General features: G+C 42.5%; 1 protein-coding gene across 6 annotated transcripts in view; it reads right to left on the bottom strand.

The window, feature by feature from the left end:
- The window catches only part of PHLDB2 (pleckstrin homology like domain family B member 2), a 246,037-nt gene extending 238,480 nt beyond the window's left edge, over positions 1 to 7,557 (bottom strand). For all 6 annotated transcript variants that reach the window (XM_029215012.1, XM_029215017.1, XM_029215008.1 and 3 more), the window contains exon 1: positions 7,329 to 7,557. The gene's annotated coding sequence lies outside the window, so the exon portion shown is untranslated. The remainder of the gene's footprint in view (positions 1 to 7,328) is intronic.
- Positions 7,558 to 15,493: the final 7,936 nt, after the last annotated feature.

Here is a 15,493-nt window from a genome sequence, read left to right as displayed (position 1 = left end):
GTAAGCATTATTTATTGTGTTACAGACCCCTCTCCCCAGAAGACTACCTAAGAAGTCAATTAGATATTAGGAATAGAATCAAAACTGAGAAATGTGAAAACTCAGTAAGATTTTTGCCGAGTACAATAGAAAGTCACTTGAGGATGCTGCCAGGAAATTGGTCTATTCTGACTGAATTAAAGTCATTCCCTCATCACCTGGAAAATTGCCAGATAACCCTTAGTGATTATAATTAATGTTGTCTTTCCCTCTCTCATCTTTAAGAGGGAACAAAAATGGGCAGCAAGATGATGCAGTCTCTGACTGCTACTGAAACATGAGACCACTGATGCCCAATTTCTTTGAGTGCTTTTCTTGTTGGACCAGAGGTTCTTTGCCATTACTTATGAGAGTGGTTCTTCAGGGCCTTAGAGCTCCCTGGGCATGGTCTGTGGCGACGAAGTGAACTGGTATGTGCCAGGATGCTACACATTTTCTTTATGAGAACTTCCCATCATGCCTTGGTGCTTGGTGCAATTAGCAGTTTCCTTTGAACAGTACTGCCCTGGGCAGCTTTCTCTCATACAATGTCACAGTGAGCAACATTATTCTTTCCTTTTTATAGGAAAAGGAGAGCAGAGTAAAATAACCTGAGGTTAAAAATAAAAAAATATCAGTGTTTGGAACAGAACGTCATAATTCTGTCCGTCATCCTGATGATCATTCATCTCTGCAGAATATAAGAGTGAAGTTAGAGTCTCTCTAAAGAAAACTGTCCTTTCAGTTTGGGGCCTCGGGGAAGATCTTTGATGCATTCTTCTTCCTCGTTATGCCTTCTCTTCATTACAAATAGCCTTTCATGAAGCTTACAAGAAGGGACATGAGCACAGGCACCCAGTTAGCAACGGGTGAGCAACCCTGGGCAGGCAGCTGAGGTGGGTTAGGGAGGGGCAGGAGTCAAAGATGCACCATTCCCTCCGCACCACAGTGAATACTTCTAGTTTGCTAGTCATCCCTGGAAATTCCAAAGTCTTTTTTTTTTTAATAAATCACTTTTTCTACTCAATTTACAGTCAATTACTAGTTTATTATCACCAAGGAATATTTATTGAAAACTCGTAATCATCAGAGTACTCTACAAATAATTAGAAGTGCATTTATACACACAAAGAGACCCAAACGGGGGACTCTACGGAGGCTGTGGCTTGGCTCACTTGATAAGTTTAAGACCTCTAAGATTATTTAATCCTGTTTCAAAAATAGCACCTAACATGTTTCTGGGAGAGAGTGGGTGACTATTGCAGAAGTGAAGATGACCTGTTAACAGATGTTTGTGGTTCTTCACAGGAAGGATGCAGATGGTAAAGAGTTGAAACTGAGTCACCAGCAAGAACTTTAGAAACCGGCACCAAGGTGCAGAGCAAGACACTGGTGGAGTCAGGATCGGGATGCCTACAACTGGGCTATGTTTTATGATCTATTTGTTGGATTGCAAGTTACCAACACAACTACATTCTATAATAATACCTCTTCTCAGGGGCACTTCCATTCTCCAAAGAGAAACAAAAAGAGTTGAATTTTGGTAGAGAACAGTCAGGTTTGAGGAAGTCTAAACATTGGTTCTTGCCTATATTCGGGATTCCTGTCTAGGAAGCAGAGCTCAATTCTGTGGAATACCTATGTTTGAACTTGAGGTTGCATCTCCTTTGAATTGAGATACGGGTTTTCCTTTGGTTAGAGAGAAGTCTGCTTTCTGCAACATCTCTGGTCAGCCTTTGAGTTTCCTCTCTTCTTGCTACCTGCTCACATACTAACCACAAATTTCCAGCTGCTTACCTTGTGAAATCTAATGAGAGCACCACGAAGCAGGTCCCATGGATGACAGCCATCATTATCCAGAAATAAACAAGAGGTCCAGCTAAATGCACCATATGAGGCTTATTTTAAGAAATGAATGCTTGAAAACATCAGCCCAGCAATGATAAAAAAGAATTCTGCCTAGCTAGAGTTCTCTGCAGGAAGGGTTTTTGATATTGCTTTGGCTTTAGGAAAAAAAAAAAAAAACAACGCTGGACTTTATGGGGGTTACCTAAGTGCACAGTGAAACCGCAAATTCAAACTGTTTGAATCCTGTCCTCCAACTACAGAGGTCTTATATGAAAACAATCTCATTTTCCTTTTGCTTTCTGGGAAGCCCTCCAAGGCATGGCGAATTGCCAGCTTTTGTGACCTTTAGTTTCTTAGCTGCTCCCAAGGAAAACTTGACCTTGGAACTGTAGAAAGGAGGGAAATAATTTTCAAGCTGGTGCAGGGCAGGGGCAGAAGTTTCGTTCTGTTTTCTCATTGCCCAAAGCTTATAGGTTCTCCGGCACCAATATCCTTAGAGCCTCTGACGTCACAGAAATGAGGACAAAAGTTGTGATGAAGATGTGTATGAACCCCAAGGCAAGGACGCGGACAACAAGACTGCCACATGGGATGGAGACTCAGGTGACCAACCAGGTGCAGTTCCCAGTAAAGCATTAGGAGTAAAAAAATGATTAGTCCTGGGCTTCCCTGGTGGCGCAGTGGTTGAGAGTCTGCCTGCCAATGCAGGGGACGTGGGTTCGAGCCCTGGTCCGGGAGGATCCCACATGCCGCGGAGCAACTGAGCCCGTGCGCCGCAACTACTGAGCCTGTGCTCTAGAGCCCACGAGCCACAACTACTGAGCCCGAGTGCCACAGCTACTGAGGCCCACGTGCCTAGAGCCCGTGCTCGGCAACAAGAGAAGCCCGCGCACCGCAGCAAAGACCCAACACAGCCTAAAATAAAAATAAATAAATTTTTTTTTTTAAAAAAAAGATGATTAGTCCTCACCCAGATTCACAGCTGATGCAGGGCTTTCTGACTCCTCATAGCATTTTAAGACAAATGGAATTCATAGGGCACAAGAATTCCTCCTGTAACTTTAGTTGGCTTCTATAGGTATTGGGACTATATCTAGGATGGATTCTCAACCTCCTTAGGTTTCCTACTATTTAGCAACTGCTTGACTCATGAGACATTCATCTGGTTACAGAGTTAACCAAGAGAGGACTTGTGTATATCAAGAGACACCACGGGGGCTCTGTAAGCCCTACTCACATACACTGGTCCCCCAGGCATGGAATAGATTAGAGGACAGTGATTTGTTACCACTGATTTCTCCAAGCAAGAATTTCTTTGCGATCTTATTTTGCTCGTGGGCACGTGGGTTTAAAAGTTTTTGCCTTTGAGGCAGATTTTATTAAGTAACAATTAGTGTCTTCATTTCCAGTACTCAATGAAAATCTAATTAGAGTAACAACATTACCATACTGATCCGATAGAATCCCAGCCCAAAACAGTCACTATCTGAGTGGGTCTCTGTAGCCTGAGAACAGACTGTGTAGTCATTCGGCACTTTTAATTTCTGAAAATAGCTGTGTGTCCCATTCTTATCATTTGTAAGCCTTAGGAATCCAGAGAACTGTTTGTGTATTAGAAAAAAAGAGCAAAGAATTTGGAGTCCCGAACCCTCTGGGACGTGTCAGCTGAGTGATATTGAGAAGGACACTCACCTTGAATGAGTCTCAGGTTCCTTATTTCAAAGGCTATCATCAGAAAATGACACTTCTCTTACAGGGCTCTTATGAAGATTAAATAAAACCATACTGGAAAGTTTTGACATACTTAGCTTTCTCAAAGACAGAGATTTGTAGAAATAAACATCAAAAAAATCCTGGTATAATGCATAAAAAATTTGTTTCTATGTCACGTTAAAATCAAACAAACTAAACAATGTTTGTGAACCAGGAGAGAAAAACAATTTTCTCTTGCAGTTTCAGAAAGGGATAAATGTGCTAACCTGTGGGCAATTGTTTGTGCGTGCGTGTGTGTGTGTGTGTGTGTGTGCGTTTTGTGGTTACTTTCCTGGAGGAGAGGAAAACCACTGTGATATTGATTTTTATACCTGTATAGGATCAAGGATACTATGGGGGTGTGTGTGTGTCATAAATATATACTCTGAGGATCCAAGCAAATAATTTAGAAAGGACTCCTTAGTCTTTTACACTTAAAATACAAATAGTATAGATACTGTTTGGTGAGTATTTTTCCCGGAGTGTAGAGAACATGGGCTTTGGAGTCAGATAGGCTCCAACTCAAATTTCACCTCATCTCACCAGCTCTGTGACTTGAGCAAGTATTGTAAATTTCTTACAGGGATTAAATGAAAAAGAAATGAGGACAGAAAAGCAATAGTTCAATTCCTGGTCCTAAGAAGCACTGGATAAAAGTGAAATGTTGTTATTCATCCTTATATTTCAGCTTCAACTTTTCTCTTTATCCTAATGTTAACAAAACATTTTTTTATCCTGTTTATCCTAAGTTAACAAAAATGAGTAGAGTTCATGCGGGGCCAGCTGTATAAAAAAAGGGCACTCAGTGGACTTGGTGATGCAATCCTTGTTTGTAATGCCTTTGCTATCACACTCTTAGGTATGTATGAGGTGGGTCAGTAAAAAAGAAGAAACTCTTTGTTCAAAGTTGTTTAGCCAACCACATTTCATTATGGCATTCCTTTATCTTGATCTTGTAAATGCTCAGGAATTGTGGCTGCTTTGGAATGTCTGCCAGACAGCTAATGGAATTTTTAGGATGAATCCGAAAAATAGTGCAAGCGTCTTTCTGTCCAAATCCATTGGATTTAGATGAGTGGATATTAGCTGAGGTGAAGTGAAACAGTAATTAAATTCTTCAGTTTTCAGAGAAAGATTAAGATGGTGTCAGTTTTCCCTGGAAATAGTGCAGGTGTTGTATTTTAGTTGGGGCTCATGAATCTCTGGAAGGGAATGGGGTAGAGATCTAGCCTGAGAATTGCCTGGGTTTCCTTAGGAAATATTCGGGACTGGGAAGACCCCAGTGACTGCCACCACTAGAACCGGGAACACTTCTCTGTGCTGCTCACCCACTCCTCCCTTTACCTCCCCTCAAAGAAGGTCCAATCTAGTCAATGCTGGCCTTTTGGTTACAGTGGTACCCAACTGGCCCAGGGCATGACACATCCAAGGGCCAGTGGAGAACCACTGACTTTGTTAGTCAGCCTTGCTTTCCTCAGTGACATTCCCACCCACCACCCAATTTAAGCTCCTGCATGTGCTTAATTCCATGGCCACTTGGGAAAACCAATGGGTTGGGAATGAGGCAGAAATGAGTAGAATCCTGGCTCAGCCTCTGACTGAGCGAACCTGGGCAAATTAGTTACCTTCTGAGTTCTAACTTCCTGACACGTAAAAGGAATAATACTATCTATCTAGTCTAGTCAATCTCAAGAATAATCTCCCTCCACCTAACATCCAATATGCGTGAAGAGGGAAGAAAAGCTGGGTATATGTTCAAGGGGCCACCAGAGTTTTGGCCAGATGCTGCACAGAAAGGATAGGTAAGACCTAGTGTGGGACAGACAGCCTACAGGACTGTGGGTAAATCTGGCCAATACATTTGAATGCACTGACACCCTTCCCCCTCTTCAAAACCACCTCCATCTTTATCTCCAAGAATTCTCTGGAAACCGGCCAGATACACACTTACCATTTTACTGAGCTTAATATTGTCACAGAAATCTATCAGTTTCTCAGAATTCTTCACCACATTCCTGGGAATTAGCCCCAGATTCATGGAAAATCACACATGGGGTTTGTGTCTGGGCTGCAGTCTCAGTGGCCTCAACTCCTGCCTCTAGTTAACTGCCGGAGCCACTTAAAACCTCCAGCCACAAACCTCAGCAGAGGGGAGTCACTTCAGTTCCATAACGATTGACAAAAATAGTGTCAAACATTGGGACTTCCCTGGTGGCACAGTGGTTAGGAATCTGCCTGCCAATGCAGGGGACATGGGTTCGAGCCCTGGTCCGGGAAGATCGCACATGCCACGGAGCAACTAAGCCTGTGTGCCACTACCGAGCCTGTGCTCTACAGCCCACAAGCCACAACTACTGAGCCCACGTGCCACAACTACTGAAGCCCACGCGCCTAGAGCCTGTGCTCTGCAACAAGAGAAACCACCGCAATGAGAAGCCCATGCACCGCAACGAAAAGTAGCCCCCTCTCTTTGCAACTAGAGAAAGCCCGCGCACAGAAACGAAGACCCAACACAGCCCAAAACAATAGTGTCAAACATTACCAGGTCAAATACATGGCCCAGCCCCTTCCCCAAAGGGAGTTCAGAAAAATAGGGCCTCCCTACCACTAGGCTTCTAATAATTATAAAAAACAGGAACCACTGCACAGACCTGACAGACATATGCTGTGACAATATGACAATGTTTCTAGAGGAGTTACATTCAGGCCTAAATAAGAGTGGATCGTGTTCACTAAGAATAACATGTTTCTGGAATGTGTAGACTTGGAGGGGAAAATTCCATGTTTTTGAGGATTATGTAACAACCTCAGTCCCCCCCTAGAATAATAACTTATTCTAGAGCTAGTCTATTTCTTCCCTATAGACTTCCAGCAGCAGGAGAAGCTTCTCCAAAGTCATGAGCTCTTATGCCCCAGGTGGTGTCAGATATCCAGCTTGTGTACTTGCTCACGTTTATTATCGAGCTGGGAAGGACCCTGTGGCATTTACTACTCTGGGCAGGGTAAAAATGTACTCTGGTCTGGAGGCCATAGCTTCAGAGAAATGTATCTTCTAAGTTGCCTTGTGTCCATTCTTTAGAGAGAATCAGGCAAGGGCTTTAGCGGTCCTCCACCAAAGGTAGGAAAGAGCCTGGCATCAGTAAATGATTGACCTGCTGCCTGGGGTGATAAGCTTAGGTAAATAGGCTTGATTCTGCTCCAGCAATTTCAAGACTTTTAACTCCCTAGGTTCCAAAGCAGAAAAATGCACATGGCTTCCTGGGATATCCTGTCTTTTGAGGTTTACAGCCTCTGCATGGACTGTGCGTTCCTCAGAATAATTGCAAACTGTCCTCTTTGGTGTATTTTGAAAGTGAAAAGAATTCATGCAAACGAAATTCTGGAACAAAGCCATGTTTTCAGAGCCGTGACCGATGGAAGAATTTCAACAAATCACAAATAGGATTTTTTATGATGAAAGATTTTTTTTAAACTTTTGAAATATGTAGAAGAACAGCAGCAATTTTCAAAGGAGAGAGAAGCTGGAAGAAAAATACAACCCACTTTCAGAACACGTCGGAGGACAAATGATTTGATTTGCCCGACATAAGCCCACATCGACCACACCTCCTTCAGCAGAACATCACCCGAGACGTGCTGGCTGCAAGGTTGGGTCAAGCGCTTGCTTTGTGATCTCCAGAGAAAGGTCTGTGACCAGACAGATCACCTACCTTGATTGCTGCTTCTCGATCTGGATTCTTCCCTCAGCTTCCTTCCTGGTTCAGCAGGGGTGGTCTGAGACCGTTCCAATCCTTGCTGAAGACTTTGGGATGTTTGGAAGAAGCATCGACACAGGCTTCTACCTCTCCCCCAAGCACGAAATTGAGATGTTCGCCTCTGTTTCCTTTCCCGGTCTCTCTGGCTCCTGGACACAGTGGTCACGTGCAGCAATTTGCTTGCAGCCAGGTATGTTGACAGATGTGAAGGCGGGAGCTCGTGCCGGTCTCAGCTGCCTGGTCTGGCCAATCATTACACACCAGGTCAGGCTCTCAATCCTGCTCAAACCCAACCAGAGATCTAGGTGACACAATCAGACAGCAGTACCACAGGGGCCAAAAAGCAGGGTCTGTTAGCTATTGACAACCCAGAAAATCAATTACCTCATTCCCAATGGGTTGGGAATGAGGCAGAAATGAGTAGGGTCCTGGCTCAGCCTCTGACTGAGCTAACTTGGGCAAATTAGTTACCTTCTGAGTTCTAACTTCCTGACACGTAAAAGGAATAATACTGTCTATCTAGTCTAGTCAATCTCAAGAATAATCTCCCTCCACCTAACATCCAATATGCGTGAAGAGGGAAGAAAACCTGGGTATGTGTTCAAGGGACCACCAGAGTTTTGGCCAGATGCTGCACAGAAAGGATAGGTAAGACCTAGTGTGGGACAGATCTGGATCTGTGAAGTAGACAACACAATTATATCTGGGAGAAAAATCCCCTTTACTTCATTCCCTTTTATTTTAGGAATCTCAGAAGAGAATTTGGAGGTCACTTTATCAAATCTTATAGAACTTAATAATGGAATGTCTTCTATGGAATTCCTGTCTGGTGGGAATCACCTGGAAGTTCCTTGAACAAATATGGCTGCCACTTACTGAGGGCACACTCTATGTTAAGCATTTTATATATATATTGCCTCAAATCCTCATAATCATAACCTTGAGATTTTATTCTTTTTTGTGGATGAGGGGACAGAGACTCAAAGGGGTAATTGTTGAGCAATGAATAGGTGCTGGAGCCAGGATTTGAAGTCAGGCCTGCTTTAAACTCAGTATCAGTGTGAATGCACCTTTCAGGATCCACTCTATGGCAGGCTGAATAAGAGCCCCCAGAGATGTCCATGTCTTCATCCCCAGAGCCTGTGAATAAGCCACCTTATATGGTAAATAACACTTTGCATATGTGATCAATTAAGGATTTTAAGATGGAAAATTATCCTGGATCATCCAGGTGGGACTAATGGATCACAAGGGTCCTCATAAGAGGTTAGAATCAAAGAAGATGAGATGACAGAACCAGAGTCAGAGGGAGATTGAAGATGCTACACTGCTGGCTTTGAAGATGCAGGGAGTTGGCTTCTAGAAATTGAAGGTAAGGAGATGGATTCTCCTCTAGGGACTCTTGAAGGAACACAGCCCTGCTGGCCCATTTTAGACGTCTGGCTCCAGACTGGAAAGATAAAAAATTTGTGCTGTTGCAAACCATTGTTTGTGGTTACTTTGTTATAACAGCAATAGGAAACTAATATACACTCTCTCAGAAATAGTCGTTATGATGGTGAGCTCACTAGCTCACTCAGCGTCCCATTCCACATACAGATGCTTTTTATGAAGCCGTGATCTACCTTCCTGAAATGGCAGCTCATGAGTTCTAGTTCTTTCCTGCACATCAGGCACTCAGGGAGGCAGCTGGAAATGATGGGAAGGGACTCAGAGACCAAATTCTAGTGTCAGCTCTGCCTTAGGCCAGGCAGTCCTCTCTGGTTTTGTTTCCCCTCCTGTAACATGAGCAATGGCACAAATGTTCTTTGGTCCCTTCCACATCTAAAGTCATAAGATTCTAAAATCTCAGTCATAAATATCCCTGTCACCTTTCTCTCAATCTTTTCTAAACCCAACCTTCCTGCTTTCTCATGAGACGTGACTTCCGGCTTCTTCACTCTCCTGGTTGCCCTTCTCTGGGGAGGCTCCGATGTACCCACCTGCCTCTGAACTTGTGCTCAGATCTGTGCCTCGTGCCCAGTCATCTCTCTGTGTCTGCCAGTGGGCCTGGTTGCTCTGGCTTTCCCGCCCTCCTCTCTTGCTAGAGCTCATCTAACTGTCTCTTAGGATCCTTTGGACTTGGCTTAGTCTGTTCCTTTTTATCTTGTTCTATCCAATCTTACGTCTTGAAAGAGAGCACTTTTAGTGAACAAATGCGTGAGTCTTAATTTAGTTAGTTTTGTTGTCACAGGAAGGACCAAGGCTTCCTAGTGCTAGCCTAAATTAGCCATCTTTGCTTGCTTAACAACATTTAAATGATAATTCGTTCTCATGGGCACTTGAAAGGCAATGGTATATAACTTTTTAGCATCATAGATTCCTTGATGAAAGCTATGGATCCTCTACCAGGAAAAAGTGCATATACATCGAAAATTTTGTGTTGTTTCAGCGCATGCGCATTCTGGCTCTACTAAAGCATTCCACCACTCCCGCCGCAGCTTCCCCACCATGTCTGGCAAGTTAGTTCTATACTCACAAGGTTGCTGGTGGGGGACGCTTTTGTAAAAGGCAATCTAATGTCCTATATTTCACAGAGATCTGGAAATGAAACTCTCTGCACCCTGACTGAGAACATACCCACTGGGGATCGAGGCAGGAAAGTCTTTAGACAGCAGTCCCCTTAGATTAAATCCATCTGCTTGCCTAAGGCTTCTTTGGCATGATGTTACTAGACAGAGGCTGACACTTCTGTGTCCCCCTTCCCCACCCGTGCTGTCCCCAAACACTGCCCAGCTGTGCAAACACCCTGGGCTGACCAGCACTTTGTTTTATTGGCACTTGTCCAGGCCATCCCGGGTGAGGTTTGAGGCACATGGGCTTTGGCCACTGTCCCTCCCTTGCAACCCTCCACTCTCTCTGAGAATGAAAGGTTTCATGTCTTAAAGATAATAACACTCCTTTAGTCATACTGAGCAGATTAGCAGAGGGGTAAACAAAGAACATGCTGCTGATCAAGAAGAATTCCTTTGGGGAAAAAAAAAAAACACAAGAAAAATCCAGGACATCCAAGCATCCCAGCTTCAGGGAGTCACAGAAAAGGAGTCACTTTCGAAGCTGGAGGAATGGGGTTTGCTCTCTGCATTGTGTGCTAACCGGGTACAGCCATCTGTGGGACTGAGTGACTCCAGGACCTCTTTCCCCCAAGTTTAAACTGCTGCCCAGACAACGTGGAGAGAAGATGGTCTAAGTGAGGACCTTCTGCAGAAAACACGAAGAAAGTTCCCTTATGAAAAAAAGAGGTGATTCCCTATCTCAAATAGTAGTTTATTTATGTATTTAGTAAAGATGTTCAAAAAGAGCCCAACCAAACCCAATTCTCGGCAAAAGTGTGGTAGAATCAATTGCAATCATTTTCGGCCCGGAAAGCACCGTAAACATAGGTCATTCCCATAGCTTCTTCACAGTGGACTCTAAAAAAACTTAAATTTATTATTATTTTTAATTTTTTTAGGTTTGGAAAGGGCTTTATGCTATATAATTCTCTCACAAATTCACAGTATATATTAACAGAGGCTCTGAGGAGTCTGCTATAAAGGAATCAAGTTAGCTCTGCTTAATTCATCTTCTCTCAAAGCCAATGTCAACATTACAGCCAGTATTATCTTTCTAAAATGTAAATGTGCTGAAAATGTTCATTGGCTCACCACTGTCCTCAGGATCAAGTCCAAATCTCCTAGAATGGGTTATAAGGCCTCTTGAGATCAGGCCCTGCCTACCTCTCCAGTCTGTTAACTGATTCTTTATTCCCTGTATGTCTGTGCTCCAGCCATACTGAACTATCTGTGTATCTACATGTTTGCTCTTTTTTGTGTCTGTGCCTTATCACAGAGATGCCCACCTTTGCACCCACACCTCCACCCCACGAGGTTAACTGCTACTCATTAGTCAAGGTTACTTACATTGGAAAACTTTTTTTAAGCCAGTATGTCATCTCTTCTACCTTTTCGTATCACTTATCACACTGTATTGTAATTGCATGCTTACTTATTTTTCCTATCCCTGCTCTTCTGTAAGCTCCTTAAGGGTATTTCTAGTATTTTTTTTTAAACTTAAATTTATTTTGGAAGGAAATTTTATATCACTCTTGAAAAACCCTGGATCACTTTGCTACAGAGAGGAGGTAACCAAAAGATAAATACAATACAAAATGACATTTAATGTTCGCTAGATACTATTATCTTTTTTGTTTTTGCTGAACAAACAAGGGTCAAAGAGATTTTTGTCACTAAGCTGAGACTTTCGCCTCAGCTAATCAGAATGGTTAAGTGATTGACGATATTAATGCTATTAGGATGTGGCCGCTTTCCACCTTACATCATTCTGCAGACCACCAGTGGTATGAATCCCACTCTCTGAGCACTGTATCAATATATTTGGTCCAGGGATTGTGCAACTTTCTCTTTCACTGTCTGAATGTATCTGCTTTCTCTCTCATTGATTGGTTTCTGTTAAATCATTTACCAGTAGACACAATGGTTAGCAGTCAACCGTGTAGAAGAGGCTGTGCTGGGTGCTCTTTGGAGGGGGCGGGTGCAAAGTCCCCACCCTAGTATTAAGACTAATAGTTACTCGAATATTTACTATGTGCCAGGCTCTGTGCTAGATGTTTTCCATATATTTTCTTGTTTGGACTTCTCAATAACCCTTCATAGTAGGTATTATTAGTCCTATATCCTATATACTTAGAGATATTAGTTTGCCTAAGATCACATGGCCAGGGCATGCTCTAGTTGGGACAGAAATCCAGGTCTATGCATCTCTGAAATGCCTGTTCTTAGTTTCTGTGCTAAATAGAATGTTTATAACCCAGCTATAATATGACAAACTGTGATTAGATATTAAAGGGTTCATATATAACGCAACAGTTCCATTGTCATGGGGCAATGTTTCAGCCCAAGTGTATGTTCAGAAATTGAGTCAGACTGGTAGAATCATTGCACTTTCACCACGCAGGTTACACCTGCTTCGCTTATGTTTGGGCACAGCCCTATCTACATTATGTTGTTTTTTATTAAAACCAAATGGAAATGACTGGAAATGGTACTTATCAAAGCCAACCAAAGTACAGTATGGTAGACTTACTACACAATAACTAAAAACACAGGCAGAAAATTCTGACTATGACTATGTTCTTCACTTGCTATGATAACTTGGATAGAAATATAATTATCCCTAATTACCTGTTCTAACATTCAACTATATGAAATGAATAATTACTTAGAATTAATTTGATTTCTGCTAAATTCATAAACAGGGCTTTCACCTCAACTCATTATTTTTGTAGGGGATAGGGTAAAAAGAGAAATTCACCAAAACTAAGTGGCCTCAGATACTCTATTAAAAAGAATTAGGAATGAGGAGAATATTGAAATCTTCATTGCCAACAGAAACTGTAGGCCCACTTTTATTTATTCCTTGTATGCTCAACACATAATCTCCACGTTGTTCTATTTCTGGGCATTTGGTGACCACTCAGAGTAACATGGGCCAGAGGTGTTGGTCAAATGAGAACATGAACGTAAGTAGGATCGAGCCTAAGCCTAGTACAAATAGCTGAAGCGCTGAGGGTGAAGCTTGGAAAAGCATGGGTGACAAGACTGTGAACATTTCACGCACAGCTCATTTTGGGAATCGCAGGCCTGTGCAACTAATTCCAGTATGTGTGAGACAAAGCTAAGAGGGTCTTCATCCAATATACTATAATCAGGCTTTTTTTTTTTGCAGTACGCGGGCCTCTCACTATTGTGGCCTCTCCAGTTGCAGAGCACAGGCTCCAGACGCGCAGGCTCAGTGGCCCAGCCGTGGCATATGGGCCTAGCCACTCCGCCGCATGTGGGATCTTCCCGGACCGGGGCACGAACCCGTGTCCCCGCATCGGCAGGCAGACTCTCAACCACTGCGCCACCAGGGAAGCCCAATCAGGTATTTTATTGACGTTGAGTCTGTAACTTTTTAAAACAAAATTAGAAATGGGCCAATAATAAAATTTGCATACCAACAAAGGAAAAGTGCCTGCCAACGTTTTATATTTATTATTAGGTTTAAGCCTATTTAGGTAGTTCAAATCAAATACAAGAAAAGATATCATGTCATCATATCTACTAAACTTTTTTCACAGTTAAAATGAGGTAATCTGGCTTTACAATGTTTTAGGTTGAATTAAGCAGTTTAATCCAGGTTACCAGAAAGATGGAGAGAGATATATTTGAACAATTATTTCCTAGGGGGAAAAAAAGCCACGTGAAATGCATACGAATAAGATAATTATGCCACAAAATACATTTCAGAGTATCGAGCGGCATATATGTAAAATTTTCATTCTAACCTTAAAAATTGGTATAATGTATTATTTTTTTACTTAGCAAACAGCATGCATTGTCATATAAAACAAGCATAAAGAGCAAAATATAATATCTAACAGAGCATTTATCAGATTCACATTATCATCTGAATTGACCAAGATTTACTTTCACTTTGACAATCTCTGTACCTTCTAATCAGTGAGGTTAATTTTTACAGTTGGCATATACACAATACAAATAATGCATACATGATCTGCATGTAATACTTATTACCATTAGGGTAGAAATTAGTAAGTATAATAGCAGTAAGGTACCACTGTTTCTAGAATACGTTCTAAGATTTATCATATTGATATGATAGATTTATGACTGAAGTGTTATTAGTGCTCTAACCTAATAACAAATGTAAAACTGCAAATGTACAAAGCTACGGAAGGCTTATTTGACTTTTCAAAATGCTGTGCTTCTCGCTGGGCTCAGAGTTTGTGAGCAAGCCCCAACTATTTGAATGAAGTACTGGCCCCAGGTCTGGGGTCCAATCAGGTGAAGTTCTATTGATGGGGTACGAGTAGGGGCGCAGAATAATGCCTTTGAGGAGAGTAAGGTGCAAAAACCACTGTGGTAAGAGTGCATTTGCACATCATTGAACGTATGTGCTTTTTATTGTAAGTTTTGCCAGCATCCTGGGATTAACAGTAATCAGTAGCTGGTCAAGGGTGACCAGGAGACAAGAGGAGGCAGTGGTATATTCCATGACGGAGATGAGAGCGAAAGATATGGAAAATGCCTCTAGACTGCTGATGGGGGGTCCTCAGTAGACTGTGGGATTGGATTCCCAGTGAAGGGAAGGAAAATATTTTATCCAAACTATGAGGCTTAGAAACAAGTTTGAAAAGTCCTAAGAACAAGTTTTGTTGGAGAAAAGACTAGAACACTATATCCACGGCAGGATAGCGAGAGTTAGGATACTTTTAGTGTCTAAGACTGTGCCCACAACATCAATAGCATTTTGTACACTATTCCCCTGGTTTAGGGCCAATTCAGTGATGACAGTGCCATTAGTGTCATTCTTTCTAGTAGGACTCTGGGGAAGCCAGAGGATAAGGGGACAGTGGAGCTCTCGGAGCAGTAAAGAGCTGTTCACTATCATTTGGAATTAAGGGTAAAGTTTCCAGCTAATTCACTTATCACCCAATCAGTTCACTCCTGTGTGTTCCAAGGCAACATTTGAGTTGACACAGCTCTGGCAGCAGATACTAGGAAGCAGTCTGAGGCAGAGGGGCGAGATAGATGTACAGGGAAGTTGGCGGAATTTAGGGGGACAGCCACGTTCTATGCCATACAAAATAAACTTCCTGTCAGTTTGGACGTTTTATGTTTTCAGTTTCTATTTATTTCCTTTTGGCATAACGTGACTATTTAGCATGTATTTGGGAAAGCTCACCTCCCTAGCTCAGATATTGCTTTCAGCCCTACTCATCTCATTTGACGGGTCACTAAAGGTGCCACTGGTGGACAAGTCTGTCGTCCTAAGCCACTCTCTTGATAAATGAGCCAAGTAGCATTTCTCTACACATCTCACACAAGGAAGACTACTGCCCCTGTACACGCTCTGTGCACAGGCATTTAACCTAATTATTAGGGACCTGATGTTTTGGGGGAGCTAGTTGAGTGTGGTTTGCAAAACAGCAGACAGCATTTTTATTCCAGATGAAAGACCCAAGGCAGATTTAGCCCAGGATCGCTTCTCTGCTCTGCAAGGAGAGGGGGGGTCTC

This window comes from Monodon monoceros, unplaced genomic scaffold, assembly GCF_005190385.1.
Source record: "Monodon monoceros isolate NGI ecotype Baffin Bay Population unplaced genomic scaffold, NGI_Narwhal_1 Super_Scaffold_11, whole genome shotgun sequence".
Lineage (NCBI taxonomy): Eukaryota > Metazoa > Chordata > Mammalia > Artiodactyla > Monodontidae > Monodon > Monodon monoceros.
The sequence above is the reverse complement of the archived record's forward strand: the minus strand, read 5'-3'. Positions and strand labels throughout refer to the sequence as shown.